Source organism: Zalophus californianus, chromosome 11, assembly GCF_009762305.2.
Source record: "Zalophus californianus isolate mZalCal1 chromosome 11, mZalCal1.pri.v2, whole genome shotgun sequence".
NCBI lineage: Eukaryota > Metazoa > Chordata > Mammalia > Carnivora > Otariidae > Zalophus > Zalophus californianus.
This window is the reverse complement of record NC_045605.1, coordinates 95,442,619-95,460,121: the sequence shown is the minus strand read 5'-3', so window position 1 is coordinate 95,460,121 and position 17,503 is coordinate 95,442,619. Positions and strand designations below refer to the sequence as shown.

General features: G+C 53.6%; 1 protein-coding gene across 5 annotated transcripts in view; it reads right to left on the bottom strand.

Moving 5' to 3' along the window:
- TSPAN18 (tetraspanin 18) overlaps positions 1 to 17,503 on the bottom strand; it is a 180,862-nt gene that overhangs the window by 103,696 nt on the left and 59,663 nt on the right. The window contains exon 3 of one of the 5 annotated variants that reach the window (XM_027579607.2): positions 12,523 to 12,637. The exons of the other annotated variants lie outside the window; for them this stretch is intronic. The gene's annotated coding sequence lies outside the window, so the exon portion shown is untranslated. The remainder of the gene's footprint in view (positions 1 to 12,522; positions 12,638 to 17,503) is intronic. 5 annotated transcript variants of the gene reach the window in all.

Here is a 17,503-nt window from a genome sequence, read left to right as displayed (position 1 = left end):
TAAATCTATTTGATCAAATACTCATTTAATTACTATAAAACCATTAAAATAAAAAGCATCCTAGTTCATGTAAGTTCCACCTAAAATCATCTGGTCTGTCACATGCTGCCAACGGCTGATGCACTTCCTCTCCCTCTGGAAACGTGGAAGGAATCGGCCTCCCAAAGTTATGTTTGACTTAGATCTGCCAATGTTGTGGCCAGTGTTCCAAAAACTGCTGGATTGAGAGTTTGTGGAATCAGAAAGTGTTCTTCCAGCCCCAAGACAAGTTAGATAGATTTTTATCATGGGACAAGTGGCATTAAAAGGAAAGCTTGAACAAGCTTCTGTCGTCATCCAAGCAAGTTGGAGGTTGTCTAATGCGAGGAGCACAGGTGTATTTAAGCAGCCACATATCTTGGGGAAAGCTCTGGATTCTTAGAAACCCCACCCCCACCCCGCAACAGGCCTAGTGCAAGTTCAACGGTTGTGGGCTTGTTATGAAGGAGGCAGGCAAATCCAAAACGGTGTCTTACTTGTCTTAAAATAAGATAAGCACTACAACCAACAGGCACTTCATAATTTTTTTATGAACAACATAAGTTGAACTTCATAAAGTACAACCCCTTAAAGGGGGAAGGTGTGGGCCCCTGGGTGGCTCAGTCGGTTAAGCGACTGCCTTCGGCTCAGGTCATGATCCTGGAGTCCCGGGATCGAGTCCCGCATCGGGCTCCCTGCTCAGCGAGGAGCCTGCTTCTCCCTCTGACCCTCCCCCCTCTCATGTACTCTCTCTCTCTCTCTCATTCTTGCTCTCTCAAATAAATAAATAAATCTTTAAAAAAAAGGGGGGGAAGGTGTATTGGGTTGAGTACTGTCCCCTCAAAATTCATGCTTTTCATCGGAACCTCTGACTGTGTGTGGCCTTATTTGGAAAAAGGGTCTTTGCAGATGCAGTTTGTTAGGATGAGGTCATACTTGCTGAGGGAGGACCCTACCTGCAACGATCCAAGAGAACACACAGGGAAGTAGACACAGGAGGAAGACGGCCATGTGAAGACAGTGGGGTAGGACTGGCGGGACATCCAGGATGGCCACCAACTGTCAGAAGCAAGCAGGAAGAGGCAGGAAGCATCCTTCCCTAGAGCCCTGACAGGGTGTGGCCCAGCAGGCACCTTGATTTCAGCCTCCTGGCCTCCAGAAATGTGGGAGATTACATTTCTGTTGTTTCTAAGGCACTCGGTTTGTGGGTGATTTGTTACAGCAGCCTAGGAAACTAATACAGAAGGTGAGCATGGAGGTCCAGAGAAGCCAGGCGGCTGAGCTGAGGTCCCACAGTTGAGTTCATCTCAGGACTGGGACTAGAACCCCAGCCTCCCAGCGGGGGGGGGGGGGGCCTTGATCTTATCTTGAGGGGAATAGTAGCTTCCCAGAAACAGCAACCAGAACACCAGGTAGGCATCAAGATCCCTCCCCTAAACCTTCCCTAATTTAACACTGGGAAAATGCCCGAGACGTATTTGCATCGGTGGAAGCAACTTCTTTTTTCTTTAACTTCTGCATCACAAAGAGCTGTTTAAAGTGGCCAGAGAGGCCACCTGTCATTAGCCAAGTCTCTCGGTACATTCTCACCGGCTTTCCAGACAGAGAGACGCACACATCCGCGGCTCCCATTTCGAGGAGCCCCACCCAGGCATCCATCAGACCCAACCCTTACAAAAAGCAATAGCCAGCAAGGTCTGTCTGGTGTGGACAATGCCGAACTGCTCCAGTCCATGGCCGAGGGGACCTGCTCTCACTCCCAAGACGCCAGACAGGCACTGCTGATGACACCCCCTGGGCGGCACGGGGTTGCTGCTGACACAGCCAGCCAGGAGGAGCTCTATTATTTTTCCATCGCTCAGAGGCTGGGCTTGTTGCCCTCCCCCGCCCCACCCTTAAACACCCCGCTCGCTCTAACCTTCCTCCCAGCAATCACCAGGGGAGGGGAGTGAAGAGCTTCTCTTGCTTTCTCCTCTTCCTCTTCCCTCCCCCCCCCACCACTCCCCGCCTTCCGCAGAAATGCAGTCTACTTTATTGTTTTAGGCTGGGGTTTGTCAATGCCTTTGGACTTGAAAGAAAAATTGCGATCCACACCATAAAGATAAACACACCACACTGCTAGCATAGCAGCTACCGGGGGGAGCTCAGAAACCTCAGACGCACACTGGTCCACAGAAACTAGTTCAGCGGCTGCTAAGGGCTAGGCTCAGTGCTGAACTGAAGTGAGTAAGGCAGCCCTGCCTTCCTCCCTCCCTTCCATCCACAGATATTTGTTGAGCTCTTCTATTGCCAGGGACTATGATGTATTCTGGGTCCAAAGGAATAAAACAAAAACAAAAACAAAACAAAACACAAAAGAACCAACTTGGCCCTGGCCTGTGGCCCTAAGTGAATTTGACATCTAGAAGCAAAAAGAGGCAAGGGGGAGAGTGAAGATGAATAACACTGTAATCTGATAAAGACCAAACAGACAGGCTCTGGGTTGGCAACATTCTATTCTTATTGTCAGGGCTTAATAAATGCAGGTCAAACTTCCATCTAAGTGCGGAGAGGATACTGTTGGAAAGGGATTCTGATGTAGGAAGGGTGATGGAGTGAGAATCCTAACTTCTTTTTCCAAAGCTGAGTTCATTATCTCTCTGGCTTCTCCAAACTAGCTGTTTCCCCAACCTCTGAATTCCCCTCATTTTTCTTGGCAGCCCCAACAATCTCATAGGGACCTCAGCTCAAAGACTCAGACACATCACCATTTCTGTTCTTGCCCCACCCAGTTCCTTCCAGAGTCCTGTAGAACCTTCTATTGCCTCCTGCGTCTGCCCCTTGTCTCCCTCTACCCCAGTGTCCCTGCCCCACTTGAGGCCTGTATCTTCTATTACTTGGACTCCTGCAGTAGGCAAGTCATTCCAGTCCATCCCCTCTCGCCTCTTCAGTCCATCCCCTGCACTCTATCTGAGCAAGAGCCCTAGACCACTGGCCTGATTCAAAGCCTTCAAAGGCTCCCGAAGGCTGAACAATTAAATCCAAGTTCAGCATTCGAGGACTTCCATCACCTGGCCCCAGTCCATCTCTCCAATTTAATATTTCGCTACTCCTCTACATGTTCCCAGGGTTACCACCCAGGGGGATCATTCCTTCTTTGCTGAAAAGAAACACCCCACGCTTTCTCACAGCCAGGCGCTGGAAGATGCTGCCCGCAAGCTGGAATACCTCCCTCCCCCCCCCCCCCCCCCCCCCCCCGCCCCAGTCCTTAACTCCACCTCAGTCAAGGATTTCTCCAGCCCCTCCCACTTTTATCCCCTAAAAGCCTACCCTTGTGGATTTTGCTTCTCACACCATTCACACCCTACTTTGTGCTACAGTCAGTATTCACTCCCTTTATCCCTAGGGGGCAGAAGTGTGGTCTTAGAGACCAGGGAATCACCATTAATGCCTAGCAGGGCCAGAAAACAGCAGGCACTCCATTTACTGGGTGGTAAGTAAAATCTCTTGTTTCTCTCCCCGAACCTGTCCCCACAATGTCCCCTACCATCAAGGGCCTGCTGTGCCCATTTACCATAGCAGCTCTGTGTTAAAATACCACCACTGTTTATAATAATGTTTTATATTCATGTTAAATAATAACATTAAAAATAATGTGAACAACAACACTAATAGCATCAATGGGGCTCGAGCAGTCTCGGGAGGGATTCTCCTAGCAAAGCCCTCAATATACAAAGTCCTCCTTCAACATTTCCTCTTCTTTCCCGCTATTATGGGGACCAGTATGGACAAACTGAGGTTTCGTACCTCCCAGGGGGATGCCCTAGGGTGCCCCCACCAGTAGACCGCCCCCCAGCCACCTCTCTCCCAAGTTCCTGAGTCTACCCTGATAGAAACAAGACGTGTGTGTGTGTGTGTGTGTGTGTGTGTGTGTGTGAGTGTGTGTGTGAGCAATGCCAAGCAGGTCCTTCCTGGGGAGCAGTCCTGACTTCTGTCTCCTGGCTCCCCCTTTCACCCCTGTAATCCATTCTCCATGCGGCAGCTAGAGAGACTTATTTAAAATGCAAATTAGAACCTGGAGCTCCTCTGCTTAAAACCCTCTCTGAACGTTTCTCATTGCACTTAGAATAAAATCCGGACTCTTCCAAGGCTTGCAGCCCCCACCCCCACCCCCCCCCCGTGCTCTTTATCCCCCAAGTGTTCTCTCCCTCGCCACCCAGCCACATCTAGCATTGCTGTCCGGGTCCATCCGTGAGCACAGCTCAGAGCTTTGTGTTTTCTGTTCCCTCTCCTGGAAGGTTCGAGACCCACTGAAGTCCCCCGGGGCGGTGGGGGGGGGGCCTTTCCAACACCAGTGCTTCCAGACACTCCCTCTATTGCCTCTTCCATGCATGAGGGACCTTTCCCCTTCCTCATGAGACAACTCCAGGACCTAAAGGGGAGTTTGAGTAGAAAAGGAGAGGAGTGGGGACATCTGTCTTTGTTCAACACTTGACTGGGTACCAAGAATGAATTACCATTAGGGTTTTTGAGTCTAAAGCTGGCTCCTGGACCTGGGTTCAAATCCCAGTTTCACCTCCTACTAGCTGTGTAATCTGGGGAAGCTGCTCCATCTTTCTGTGCCTCGGTTTCCTCGTGTATACAACGGAAATGAAGATGGGCACTCATGTTTGGAGGGGTATTAAGATGACCCCACAAATGAGACAGGGCCCATGAAGGGCCTGGGGCGCACTCAGCAAGTACTGGGGCCACTGGAGAACTTCTAGGGGAGCAGGGCTTTCTGCAGCTTGCCATGCCCTCAGCCTTGCTTAGAAAGAGCATAGGTCTACAGGGTGCCCAGAACACTCCACAGACCGCATCCCTCCGACACAGAGCTGGCCCTTTCCCCCATGAAACTTCCTTCTCTCACAGCCACACCAGAGTCTGTGATGGGCCCCTCGGGCCTGCAGAGGTACAAACAGGCTCTCACAACTGGAATGGGGATGGGGTTTTGCAGGACTCTGGCCCCAAGTCGCGTGGCAGGAAGAGACGAAGCCAGCCTCCAGTCTGGACCTGCTGGCCTCCTGCTTCATCCTCCACCCCAGGCACGGGTGGTCCCCCGGAACGCATGTTTGAGAGCTGTCCCACCTGTGCCAAACCCAGCTCAGACGCCACAGGCTTCTCTCCCTCCCCAGCCAGGGACTTCTCCTTTATCACGAAGGGGGGAGGGGGCCCTTTCCAGCTAGAGCCACCCAGCAATAAAAACTTTCTGTGGAGAGGAAAGCAGTTCTCTCCAAAGCTTGGGACCCCTCAAGGTGCTGTGGCCCAGCTCCTTCCTTCAGACAAAGAAGGCACCAACAGCCCTGCTTCCTGAAGGCAGCCAAAAAGGTCCAGGGAGGTTAACTGACACTCCCAAGGCCACTCAGAGGGCAGTCGGGGGGGGGGGGGGCGGATTTTGGGACAATGAGATGAACCATCTGCCTGGAGGCAGCACTTGGTATGTACCAGGTGTCTCTGTGTCACTGCCTTGTTCTGACACTAGAACCATCGGGAAGGCCACTCTACAGGTAGAGAACGGGGGGCTTTGAGCAGGTCAGAGACTCCCCCAAGGTCATGGGGAAACTGGAGCTGGGCTTCAAACCAGACAGCTTCCTTCTGTCCCCTGCACTCGACTGCTGCCCTGAACCCCCCGACTCATGGAGACACTGTTCACTTTCTGCCACGCCCGCACCTGAAGCCACTGTGCTTTCTCCAGATGCCACATGTATACTCCTTTACTCCCCAGGTAGTTATTGGATGCTTTCTGTATGTCCGCTCTGTGCTAGCAGACACACACACACACACACACACACACACACACACACACCCCAGCCCACAGAGCCCACGCAGGAGCTCACACTCCCCTGAGAGACAGACGTAAACAGATGAATAATAAACGGCCTGTGAGTTATCCTAAGGTCTGCGGAGGAAGCAAACAAGGGGCTATTGAGAAGAACAGCAATCTAATATTTTCATTCAGAGAAGGGTTTCTGAGGAGGTGACCTTCGGCTTATTGTTTTAAATGATAATGTGGAAGTTGTCAAACAGAGAGAGAACACTACAATGAACCTCCAGGTACCAATCCCTCAGCTTAAATAATCTGCCATTCTTATTCTGATGCTAGTTTAAAATAAATAAATAAGCACGTGTGGTTTAAAAAGTGTCAGGCTGGGGGTCAGAAGACCTGAGGTTTGGTCATGGTGCCACCCTTGACTGGTGGTGTGACCCTGGGCTGTGGTCAGGCCCCTGCAGCCCAGGTGGGGTGCCCGCAGGGCAGAGAGCCATGGTGGCCTTCGGGAAGTCTCCTTGCGGGGGGAGCTCTGCGGTTACCCTGGATTTATGATCTGACCGAAGGCCTGAAAAGTCCCAACCCTGGGAATTGCCCCTCTCAGGGAAAGGCCACCAGGAGCCTGCGGGATATCCGGCCCAGGTGGGCAGACCAGAAACCTGCAAACAGGTGTCACCTAGAATCTGCTGGAAACCCAGGAGGAGGCTCCTTGGGGAGATTGGACGCGAATGCGCTTTGAGCAAAGCTTCCCACCGTGGCACAAATATGAGCCCATTGGAAGGGGATTTAGGTCAGTCAGGAAAAGCCCTGGACAGGTGGCTTTTTCTCCCAAAGAGAGGGGCTCATCTACTCCGGGGCCCGGCGCCCAGTCCCTTGCATTGGATGGGCTTTCATTCACAGCGTACGTATCAAGTGTTAATGCTCAGCTTAGATGAAATTCAGCTAAGCCAGAAGCCGCTCCGATCCCAGATCTGCCAGATCCACGAGCTCTGGGGGCCCCTGACAATTCCTTTTACCTCTTTGAACCTTAGGGTCACCTTCATCACAAGGGGCCAACATTGTAATACCCTGCATGGTCATCCTGAAGATCGTGATCCAAAAGTGCGTCCTGAATCTTAAAGCACGCGCCCCAGGGGGGTGGCGGGGGTGGGGAGACCACCCTGGTGGGAAGAGTGCCTGTCTCACAAACACTGCTAGGCATCCTGACACAGGCATTGGCAGGTAAGAGCAGCTCTGAAAGCAGCCTGCTTGGTTTCGAATCCTGACCCTGCCACCCGCTGACTATGACCTTGGGCAAGGCTAGTCCTTCTCCCTGCCTCGGTTTCCTCTTCTGCAGGAAGGAACTAATAGCAGGAGCTACCTCACGGGGTTGTTGTGGCTGCATAGATCATCACTGGCATATGATAAAAACTCAATAAATGCTCCTCCTGGTGACATGCCAGCAATGGTTATTTGCGTGGTTCCGCACCGCCGGGCCCCTGGCCCACCCGGGAGCCGTGGCCTGTTCATTGTCGTTCTCCCAGGCACAGAGGGGATGTCTGTGGGATGGAAATGAAATAGAGTGGGGGCTGGGGGCCCCTAAGGGAAGAATGAACTGGCTGATCGAATAAAACTGCTAAAGCTGAGGTTGGCGCTGTGTTGTGGTTGTGCTGTTTGGACCGCGGGTGTGCGATGGGCAGGGGGGGTGGGGGTGTCGGGAGACAGGTTCTCGGGGCTGCGAAAATCCTTCTCCCCCAACCAGCCAGGTTTAGGCTGGTTTTCCAAGGGGACAAGGGTTCAGAGAGGTCTGGGGCCGGGCCCCTGGGGAGGGGGCCGGAGGGGACTACAGCCTCACAAGACTTCCATTGTACCCTCCCCACACCGGCAGCCCCCCTCCAGTGGCCCAGGCCCTGGGGAGCCCCTGCAAGAACAAAAACCAAGGGAGGGGAAGGGTGAGGAGGGGCAGGCACTGGCTGAGACAGCCTGAGAGTGGGGGTGGCGGGGGGAGGGCCAGACATGCCAAGTCACAAAGGCCTGGGGGGGCGGTGGGCTTCACTGCATGGGCCCCCTCCTCAGTTCAATAAGGAGGCACAGGGGAGAGATGGGGAAAAGCAGAAAGCAGCCAAGCCTGGACAGGGCTGAATAAAAATCCTTTATTTGTCTTCACAGCCCTTAAATGCACAAACTTGAAACCCTAAACCCTCCCTCTTTATTTCTTTTGGATGTGGCTGGGCCTGGCAGAGCTTCTCCCTCTTGCCTGAGCTCCTGACCAAAATTATACCAGTTTCCTGTTTAAAATTCTCCAATTCCATGGGCTTCTGAGATGCTCAGCATCAGCTCCGGGATGGCTGGGGGCAGGGCAGAGGGCGGGCTGCCCAAGCGAGTCCAGACTCAAGCTACGAAGGCAGACACCAAATGGAGGGCCCCCAGTGTGGCTTGGCCAGGGGCCCCCCTAGCGGGATACCGTAGTGGTCAGGCTGGGGGCAGGGGAGGTTCTGGAACTTTCCTGAGACTATATCCTTGTTCTGCTATTTTCCGGCTGTGTGACCCCGGGCAAGCCACCTAATCTTTCCAAGTGTTGCTTTCCCCATCTGTGAGGAGAGGATGGTGATGACCGCACCCGTGTCAAAGGGCTGGTTTGAGCTTTAAATGGAAGAAGCGTGGAAACTGCTTAGAACAGTGGCTGACCCAGCTCAGGATTGAGTCAGGGATAGCCATTATTATGATGCTAATGATGGCACCATATTTGGAGAAATCCTCAACCGGGGAGTGATTTCCTAAGAGCTCAGTATGGGATGGCAAGATGCCCCTCTGACCCTCTTCAGTGACAGCCAGCAACTGAGTGCATATAAGGGAGGCTGGCCTGAAAAGCCTTTCCTGAACTGTGTTCAGATGTTAATAAGCCAGCAAAATAAGCTCTGCTGGTGAAGTCTGGGAAATGCTGGCTTACCCCAAGTTAAATAGGATCTTTTGTGCAGGCCTTTTCAGAGCCTTTGTTTGACCCAATGTGCATCTTGACTCTCCAGAAAGGGAGGCAACATTTACACTGGTCCCTAAACCATTCTGCTGAACAACTGTTTAGAGTCAAGGGTTATTGTTCTGTGTCCGCCACTTAGGGAAAGGCCGATGCTATTCCACCCTAGGCATGGGAGTGTTACTCACTTACTTACTTAACTACACTCTCCTGTCTTTCTGAACCCTTTCCCCTCCTTCATTCACATTGCACTCCACAAGAACTTCATTCTGTCAGGCCCCGAACGAGGCACAGAGTGGTAAAGTGATGAATCTGGCACAGAAACAGTCCTTAAGAGTCCTCAGTCCCGTCAGGGAGGCACTGCAGGTGCCCCTCCTCCACTTTCATTTCTCTCAGATGCTCAGATTCAAAATCTACTAGTCACTGTCCCTCTTGTCCGTCATCCCTCACATCCAGGTCTACCCCAAGGCATGTCCCAAATCCAAGTACCGCTCAACTTTTCTAACTGCTACTGTACTGGTCCCAGTCTCCACCATCTCTTGCCTGGATACTATGGGGGCCTCCTCAATGACCTCCCAGCTTCCACTCTTGCCCCACCAGAGTCTCTTCTCCAGGGAGCTAAATATAATCAGACATGCTACTCCCCAGCTTAACACTATCTAACAGCTTCCTCTCACTAAACCAAAACCAAGTTCCTTGCTCCGTCTTCTAACGCCTCCCTCGCTCACCAACTTGCACACAATCCACTCTGCTACTCGTGATCCTCCAGCCATGCTGGTTCTCCTTCAGATCTCACCCCAGGGCCTTTGCACTTGCTGGTCTCTCTGCCTGCAGTACTCTTGCCCTGGAACTTCCCCCACAGGTCCACCTCAGCGAGGCCTTCCCTGACCACCCCACCCAAAGTAGCTCCTCCCATCCCCACCAGTTGCTATCACATTTCCCTGCCTGTTTCCTTCATAGCTCTATCTCCGTTTAAAAGTTTTGTATGTAATTTGTTTCCTCATTTATGTTCTGTCTCCTCACACTGGACAGTAAGAAGCTCCATGAGGACAGGGCCATCGTCTTATGTATTGTTCTAGGCTCAGTACCTAGAATAATGCCTATCCACAGAAGGGCTTCCCGAAATAGTTGCTGAAAGGACGAATGAAGGAGAATATTCAGTAGAGAGTGGTGGGGACAGTCACTGAGCTGTGGCATCACCGAGTTCCCTCGTACTGGCCCGACTAGGAAAATACTTCCACACCCCTCAGCCCCAGGCCTGTCACACTTAAGGTCAGATCTGAACTCCTCACCACGGGCAGGCTCCGGCCACCGCATCCGCACCACGTACCCCCTGCTTCCAGGGCTCCAGCCATACTGGCCTCCCTAGGCTCAGTACTCAGAGCCAGTCCCTGTCCTCATAGCAGCTCCTGCCGTGCTGGGACCCCTCTTTTCTCGCTCACCCACTGCAGCGAGAAGAGCTCAACAGCATCCAGCAGATGCCACTCCCAGTCCCCCAGGCCTAAAGTTGGCACGAGATGATGCTGACGATGCCTGCCCTGAAACCATTCTGCCTGAGCTCCAATCCAATGTCCCATTGCCCACACGCAGATGATTTCTTGAAACCTCAGCTTCCTCCTCTGTAAAATAGGCACAATGAAAGCCCTGCCTCCCCTCGTTCATTCATTCTGCCAAACAGCAGGGCAGTGGCGGCAGCAAGACACTAGGTAGGAGACTCCTGTGCGAATCCAAGCAAGCGATGGTGGTGAAGATCAGACATCTACCAAACTCCCAGTAAGTTCACATGGAGTAAATGCCACCTCCTTGCTCCTGCTGCCTCTGGTTGTCTAAGTCCCCAGGGCCTGAGAACCCATTTCATGCTCTAGGAGCCGGGAGAAAGGTGGACTCTCTCTCCCCAAGCCCCCTGGAAGAATCAGTTTTACTTCTTGGAATCTGATCAGTTCCCAGGGGCTTTAGGACGTTAGGATGTGCAGCTATGGGATGCACGTATTTTCTTGGTGGGGACACACGGGGCCATCTCCATGCCCTGAGCCCACGGCAGACTTGCTCCTTTCTGTGGCTCTGCAGAGATCTGGGACGGACCAGAGCCATAGCCTGTCACCGGCACTGCCCACCCCAGACCACAGGAGCGGGCCATGGCTGTCTAAGCACCTGTAAGTCCTTTCTATGCCCTCCAACCGCTTCCGGTGCCCCTCCCTTGGCCCTTCCGCACCACGCCGCATGTCACTCCATTTGTCTGTGTCCAGGACACCCTTGTCCATCATCAGCTCCTACAGGACAGCCGACTGAGAACTCACAGGATGCCAAAGGTGAGCAAAGAATGGAGGCTCCAAGTCTTTGCTAATTGATTTTGACAACCGTAATTTCATTTTAATTATTTACGCTCAGCCTTCAGAGTTCACTGGCAGATGACCAGAGGTGTGTGTTTTGTACAGTGGAGGAGGCACGGAATAAGAGACTTGTGTTCAGCTTTTACGGGTTTTCGCTGCCTCGTGGGAAATGGATGTCAGGGTCCTCTGCCCCCGCCCCCACCCCTACCCCCCGGGGGCTCCCCCACCATCACGGAAGAATTATCCTATTTTCCCACCATGGAGACAGAAAATGAGAACCCAGCGCTCGGGGTCACGTGGGCTGGCTAAGCCGCCGTCCCTGTTCGTGGCTGGGCTGTGCCTCCCTGGATTTCGCTGCCACCCTCTCTGGGGCATGGCCTGCTCACAGCGCTCACAGCGGATCCCTGAATGTCAGCGGAGCGGGAGGGCGGCGATGGCTGGTCTTGCCCCCTCGTGGTGCACACGAGGGAGACAGTGACCAGAAAAGGACAGGGGTGTCCTCAGTCACACAGCAACATGCAATCTGCGGACCTGCTGCTCCCAGGCTGGCGCAAGCCCATCAACCCCTCCTCTGCACCCGCCCCCCACTCCTGCGCCAGCCGCTGGATTAAAGCAACACCACGGTATTTGTTAACACGCATATTTCCGGACCCCAGGCCTGAGCCTGCAAGCACACGGTCATTCATGGGACACTGCCATTTATCAGGGCCGCGGCTGCTGGGTTTCTTATATTACCAGCTCTGAGGGCGCCAAGAATCTCCCCCTGCCCCCAAGTAGCATCCTTATCTCGCTTCTGGTATCCCCGGACCTGCCATTCTAGCCCTGCCGAACCTTCCCCTGGGGCTAAGCATTGCCCTCGGGGTTCCTCCCAGCACGGATACTGGGGAGGACGTCCACAGTCACAACCCTCATGTCTGCTGAGCGCACAGCACTGTCACCCGTCCCATCTCCCACAGCACCCCAGGAAGGCAGACAAAGCAAGGCTCACTTTGTCCATCTTCTAGACAAGAAGCCACAGGCTCCAAAAAGTTGACTTCTCCAAAGGCACATGGTCACTTTGTGAGTTTGTGAGTTCACAAACCAGACTCTGGACATCGGAGCCCCACCGGACCCTGCTGGGGGGCTGGGGGTGGGGGCTGGGGAACAGGAGCCGAGATGCTGGGGGGCTGGGCACGTGGGGAGGAGGAATGAGAAAGAGAGAGGCCTTGCTGGGGTCACCACAGCCACCATGGTCTCCCTCCCCATTGTGACAGCCTGGAAAAGTCCATTCATTCATTCACGCATTCACTCATACCTCACAGCCTCCTGTGGTGGGCTGGTTTGTAGGGGACCACCTGTTAGGGGTCTGCTGTTTTACAGACTGACTGTGTGACCTTAGCTATAATTAGGGGGTGAAACCTACTCCTCAGGGTTGATGTGAAGGGTTTAAAAGTTACCTCCCGCATGTGAAAGTGCCTAGTACAGCACCTGGCATGCTCTGTAGTCTCAGCTACAACTTTCCAAGGAGGGCGGACTCCAGGCTGTTTGCTCCTTGTTCATTATTATCCCATTCTACGGATAAAGAAATTGAGGCTCCATCAGGTTAGGTAGCTCCATATTTCAGCCACTGGCAGAGCCAGAATTTGAACCCTATGTCTACCTGAGTCTAAGTGTAGCACCTGAGTCTTTAATGCTAACCCCCACCCTGAGCTCTACACACACACACACACACACACACACACACACACAGCCTCCGGCTATTTGGGCTTTAACTCTAGGAAACACTCAGGGGGGGTGAAGCTGGAGAGGCCTGCAATTTCCCAAACAAAACTTGACTGTGGTTCTTTCTCTTTCTTCCTCTTGCTGTGCATCCAGAGGCAGCCCCTGCTCCAGCCCACAAGATGGGGCGCCAGGGGAAGGGGGAGCCTCTTCTCCCCCGTCTAACGGCTAATGTTCATTCCCGAATAACACAATCAGAGCTCAAGGATTAATGGACGTGGCTCCTGCTTCCAAGTCCCCCCCTCCCGCTGACAGATCGCCTAATTCCTCCCCCCAACCCCATTCCTGAACCTTGCAGGAAAAAACACAGGCGGCTTGCTTATCTTAGTGTGGGGTTGCCGTGGAAACGGCATCCCTCGTGAGATGCACTGTCATAACATTTCAGGGCTGTTCGGAACACTTAAAGACACAGCCTCCTCCTCCCCTCCGGGGCCTCAGTCCCCCGGCAGGTTGTCAGATGCTTGGGCAGGGGGCAGGAGGCGAACAACTAGGAGGACCCCTGGCTTTGGGAATGTCAGCTCACATCCTTCTAGGGCTTGAGATCAGCTGGCGCCTGGCAAGTGACTGGGAGGGCTTAGGGAACAAATATTCTTCAAGTGGCTTCTTGAAGTGGGCAGTGGGCTCTGCTTGGGATTTTTGTGATGAATCACACCAGCATCCCCCCACAAAGTTGGCATGACGATGACCTCCATTTTACAGAAGAAAAAACTGAGGCTCAAGGAGGTAAGGTCACTGCAGTGGGCACTACTGGTGTTCCAGGTGACCCCGCCTCCCAGTTTTAGAACTTAAAGTCTCCCATCCCACGAAACCCCTTAGACCCTGGCCAACTGGGAGGGTGAGTCCCCTTACCTTCACCCACTTCCCCATCTCTTCTTCCTGCAGACACGGTGTGCATCCCCCTGCCCCTGGGGGCTTGAATGCCTGCACCTGTGATTTCTCTTCAGCAGATGGCCCCTGGGCCCCTAGAGCTGCTCTGCCCGCCAGCTGAGAGTTGGACGTGTTCTGGGCCAGAGGTGGCCCTGAGCCAGTGGCTGGCAGGTGTGGGAGCAGGAGAGCCCGGTTCCCCTGCCTTGATTGGAGACAAGCTCTGAGCCCCCCTGTGGAGTCGAGCTGAAGCCACCATCTATGGGACTTTTCCTGGGACTGCCTGCCTTGGTATCCTTCCCTCCCTTAGCAGCAACCCTGGGAGCAGATCCTTAACACATCACTTGCGTAGAACCCTCCTTGCAGGGTCTGCTCCTGCAAACTCCCCAGCCCCAGAGGCTGACCTCAGGTCATACCGTAGGCCGTGCTGGGCTCCCCTCACTTCCACACCCCCCACCAATCCTGGACTGCCAGCCACACTGAAAGACCCCCTTTCCCCACAACCATGTCCGCTGCAACCCCTGGGCCTTGGCACATGCTATTTGTCCGCGTTCTGCTCGACACCTCCTTCCCAGGCTGCTCCCCCCGAGCAGAGGTCCACTTGTCCCTCAAGAGCTGGCCAAGGTGTCGCCACCAGAAGGGGCTCCACGGGGCCCAGGGACTTCACTGCGTCTACATCACTCCCACACAAGGCTCCACCAAAGGCCCGCTCTGGAGAGGATGTGCCTGGTGTCCCGGAGCCGGCCGTGAGCCCCCAGGCAGGCCCCCTGCTTCCATCTCCATGCCCCCACGACCCACTCAGGGCCTGTCACGAGGTGCTAACAGACACCAAATGAGGGAAGGAAAGCACACTGAGGTAGTACCTGCTTCGTGCCAAGCAGTCATCAGGACTTACCCTCAGGGCCCTACCCAGTCCCCCTGACTGCCTCTGCACCCGCACTGAGTCCCCTCCAGTCCTGGGGCTGAGCCTTCCATGCCCACAGTCCCCTCTGCCTACAGCTCTTTCCCAAAGAGGCTCTGAGCATGCTCCCTCCCTTCCTCGGGTCTCTGCTTAAATGCTCCCCTCACAGAGGTCTCCCTGACCTCTCTGTCAGCTAGCTGCCTCCACCATCGCACGTTGATTTTCCCACCTTAAGTATATATTTATTTATATATAATTACTATATGAGCCAATAATAAATATATATATATTTAGTTATACGCATATGATTCGATATAGAATATTTATATAACATAGAAACCAATTTACTTTGACTATGTGCTTAGTTTTCTGTTCCTCCCCCGCCCCCGGAGTGTGAGGTCCCCAGGGAGGGACCTTTGTCTACGGCTGTAGCCCCAGTACCCAGAACAGTGTCTACAGCACATTGTAAGCACTGGATGAATATTTCTGAATGAATGCGTAAAATGCTAGCCCCTCAGGGACTGCTGAGAAACAGTACTTTGACGTAAGTGCTGTTACAAACTCACTATTACAAAGCTCACTGGGAGAAAGGATTTGTCCAAGGCTGCACAGCCAAGAACCGAGGGCACCACCCTGAGGGCCACAGCCCTGGGGCCTGACCTCCGGCCTTGACCTTGAACCTTCTCCAGCAATACCACACCCTGCAGGCCGCTCTGGAGCCCGTCCCATCTTTCTGAAGCAGATGCCTGAACCTTGGTGACTGGGCTCCCCTGTGGCTGGGATGCACTGGGGACTAGGGAGAGGCGACAGTCCACAGAAGGGGTGACTGGGCTGCCTCTGAGCACCCCTCGGTACCTATGAGAAGGAGGTGAGGCTGGTGGCAGCCTGGGTGGTAAAGATTCAGAACGGACACAGACTCCCCCACCAGCCCCTTGATTACTGCCAAGGCCTCCAGCCTCCCCACACCGGGGTCCAGGTGGAAGCTCTCCAACCTCTTTGGGGACCCGACATGTCCGTTACTGATTAAACAGATGAGCCAATTAGTGCAAAAGTGTGAATGGAAATCATTATGACGTGTTTCAGGCAAACCTCCCTCTTTCTTCCAAAAAGTGGGAAGAGCAGGGGGCAAATTGTGATTAATTGCATTGCTCAGAGTCTAGACCCGGGCAGGAGTGTCTCAGAGGCCACCCCTCCCACCAGGCTTGTGATTGAAGTAGACTTCATTTTCTGAGAGCCTGGAGAAGGGTCTCTCCTGCTGTGAATTCGCTGGTCGCAGCCCCACTTTACAGACAAGCAAGCTGAGGTTCAGAGAGAGAACACAGAATTCTAAACCCCATGGTGTCCTCTTTTGGGGTACCTCACTCTGCTTGATCAGGTTCCTTGGACGTCTGCCGTCCTATCTCCTTTCCTGCTCTCCTAGAGCTCAGAGCAAGTGGGCGTGCACACACCGGCACAAGCAGATACGCACCACAGACAGACGCCTTCTCTGGCCCCTCTGAGCCCAGCAGCAAAGTTGCTGCCTCAGTGACGGACTAAAGGCTGTGAGTCCATGATTCTGAGGTCTTGGACTCAGGGACAGAATGAGAACACCCTCAGAAAGACCCTGCTCTCTGGTGTACCAGCCAGCATCCCTTGGCCCCCTACACCACTCGGAAAGGGGACAACGACATGAAGCAAGGGCTCTGGAAGGAGTCTTTCAGCCCCATGCACCCTGCACAGTCCCACACAGACCAGGGTTGGGAGGAGGTGGGCAGGGCTACGTTCCGAACACGGACTATAATTGTTTTTCCTTTTCCAATGCTCACGGTGTCCTGCCGACGGACTATGAAAATAAAGACTCATTTCCTACCGATCTGGGGTCTTTTTTTTCCCTCCTCATTCCACAAATACCACAGTTCTGGGTTTATGGCACACAATTCGCCCCTGCCTTGCTCCTGGAGCAGCATAACTAATCTTGAAGCCTCCTCGAGAGCACATCTTTCTCTGCCAGCCACTCTGAAGGACTGACAGGGCTTCGCTGCTTGCCAAGGCCAGCCCCACTTTTGTCTCACAGAATTTCTACAAGCCCCCTGCATGGTATCACTGCCAGCCTTTGTGAGACAAGGAAACTGGGGCTCAGAGAGGTTAAGTAACTTGCCGTATGCCACACAGCAAGTTCACAAAGGAACAGATAAATCACAGAGAGCTTTTTCCTCAGCAGACATAAATGCTAAAAGAGCTATTTTCCTACCAGAAAGCCCCAATTCGGACAATGTAACCCCAGTGCTGGCTAAGGATGGGAAGCGCCCTATAAGTTCTGACGCTGGGTGGTTGTTTTACTCCCCTGCCCATGACTTATTTCTGTTGGGAAGTGAGAACCTCAGCTTCTCTGATGATCTCAGCTCTGCCTCGTGTAAACATTCATAAGCTGTGAAAAGAATTCATTGATGAATTCATGCAATACTCTCTTCTCCGCGGGTGCATGAAATGCAGCGACAGACGAGCCGACGTTTCGGTGAGGTTGCCTCGAGGGGAGAATCTGCACATCTTCCTCCTTTGCTGCTTCCCCTCCTCTCTGGATGCCCCACGTGGCTCGCACAGAAAGCCGAGGAGAAGAGCCCTCCACCCCCCATGATTTCGTGGCTCCTGTGGTCTGCCCTGCATGCCATGCCCCCCGCACAGCCCTGTCTGCAGAAAGGCGGAGGCAGGCCAGACGCATGGGTCCTGCCTTTGACTTGGCCCCTCTCTTGCCTCCGGGCAGTGCGGAGGGCACGCGTGTAAAATCAACTCTGACGCATGACCTCCTTAACCCTGGCCAGCTTCTTCAGGGGCAGGAGAAACAAAGCCACCATCGAGGTGCCACCAGCTCTCCAAAATGGCAGCCCCTAGCCACGGGTGGGTTTAAGTCAATGAAA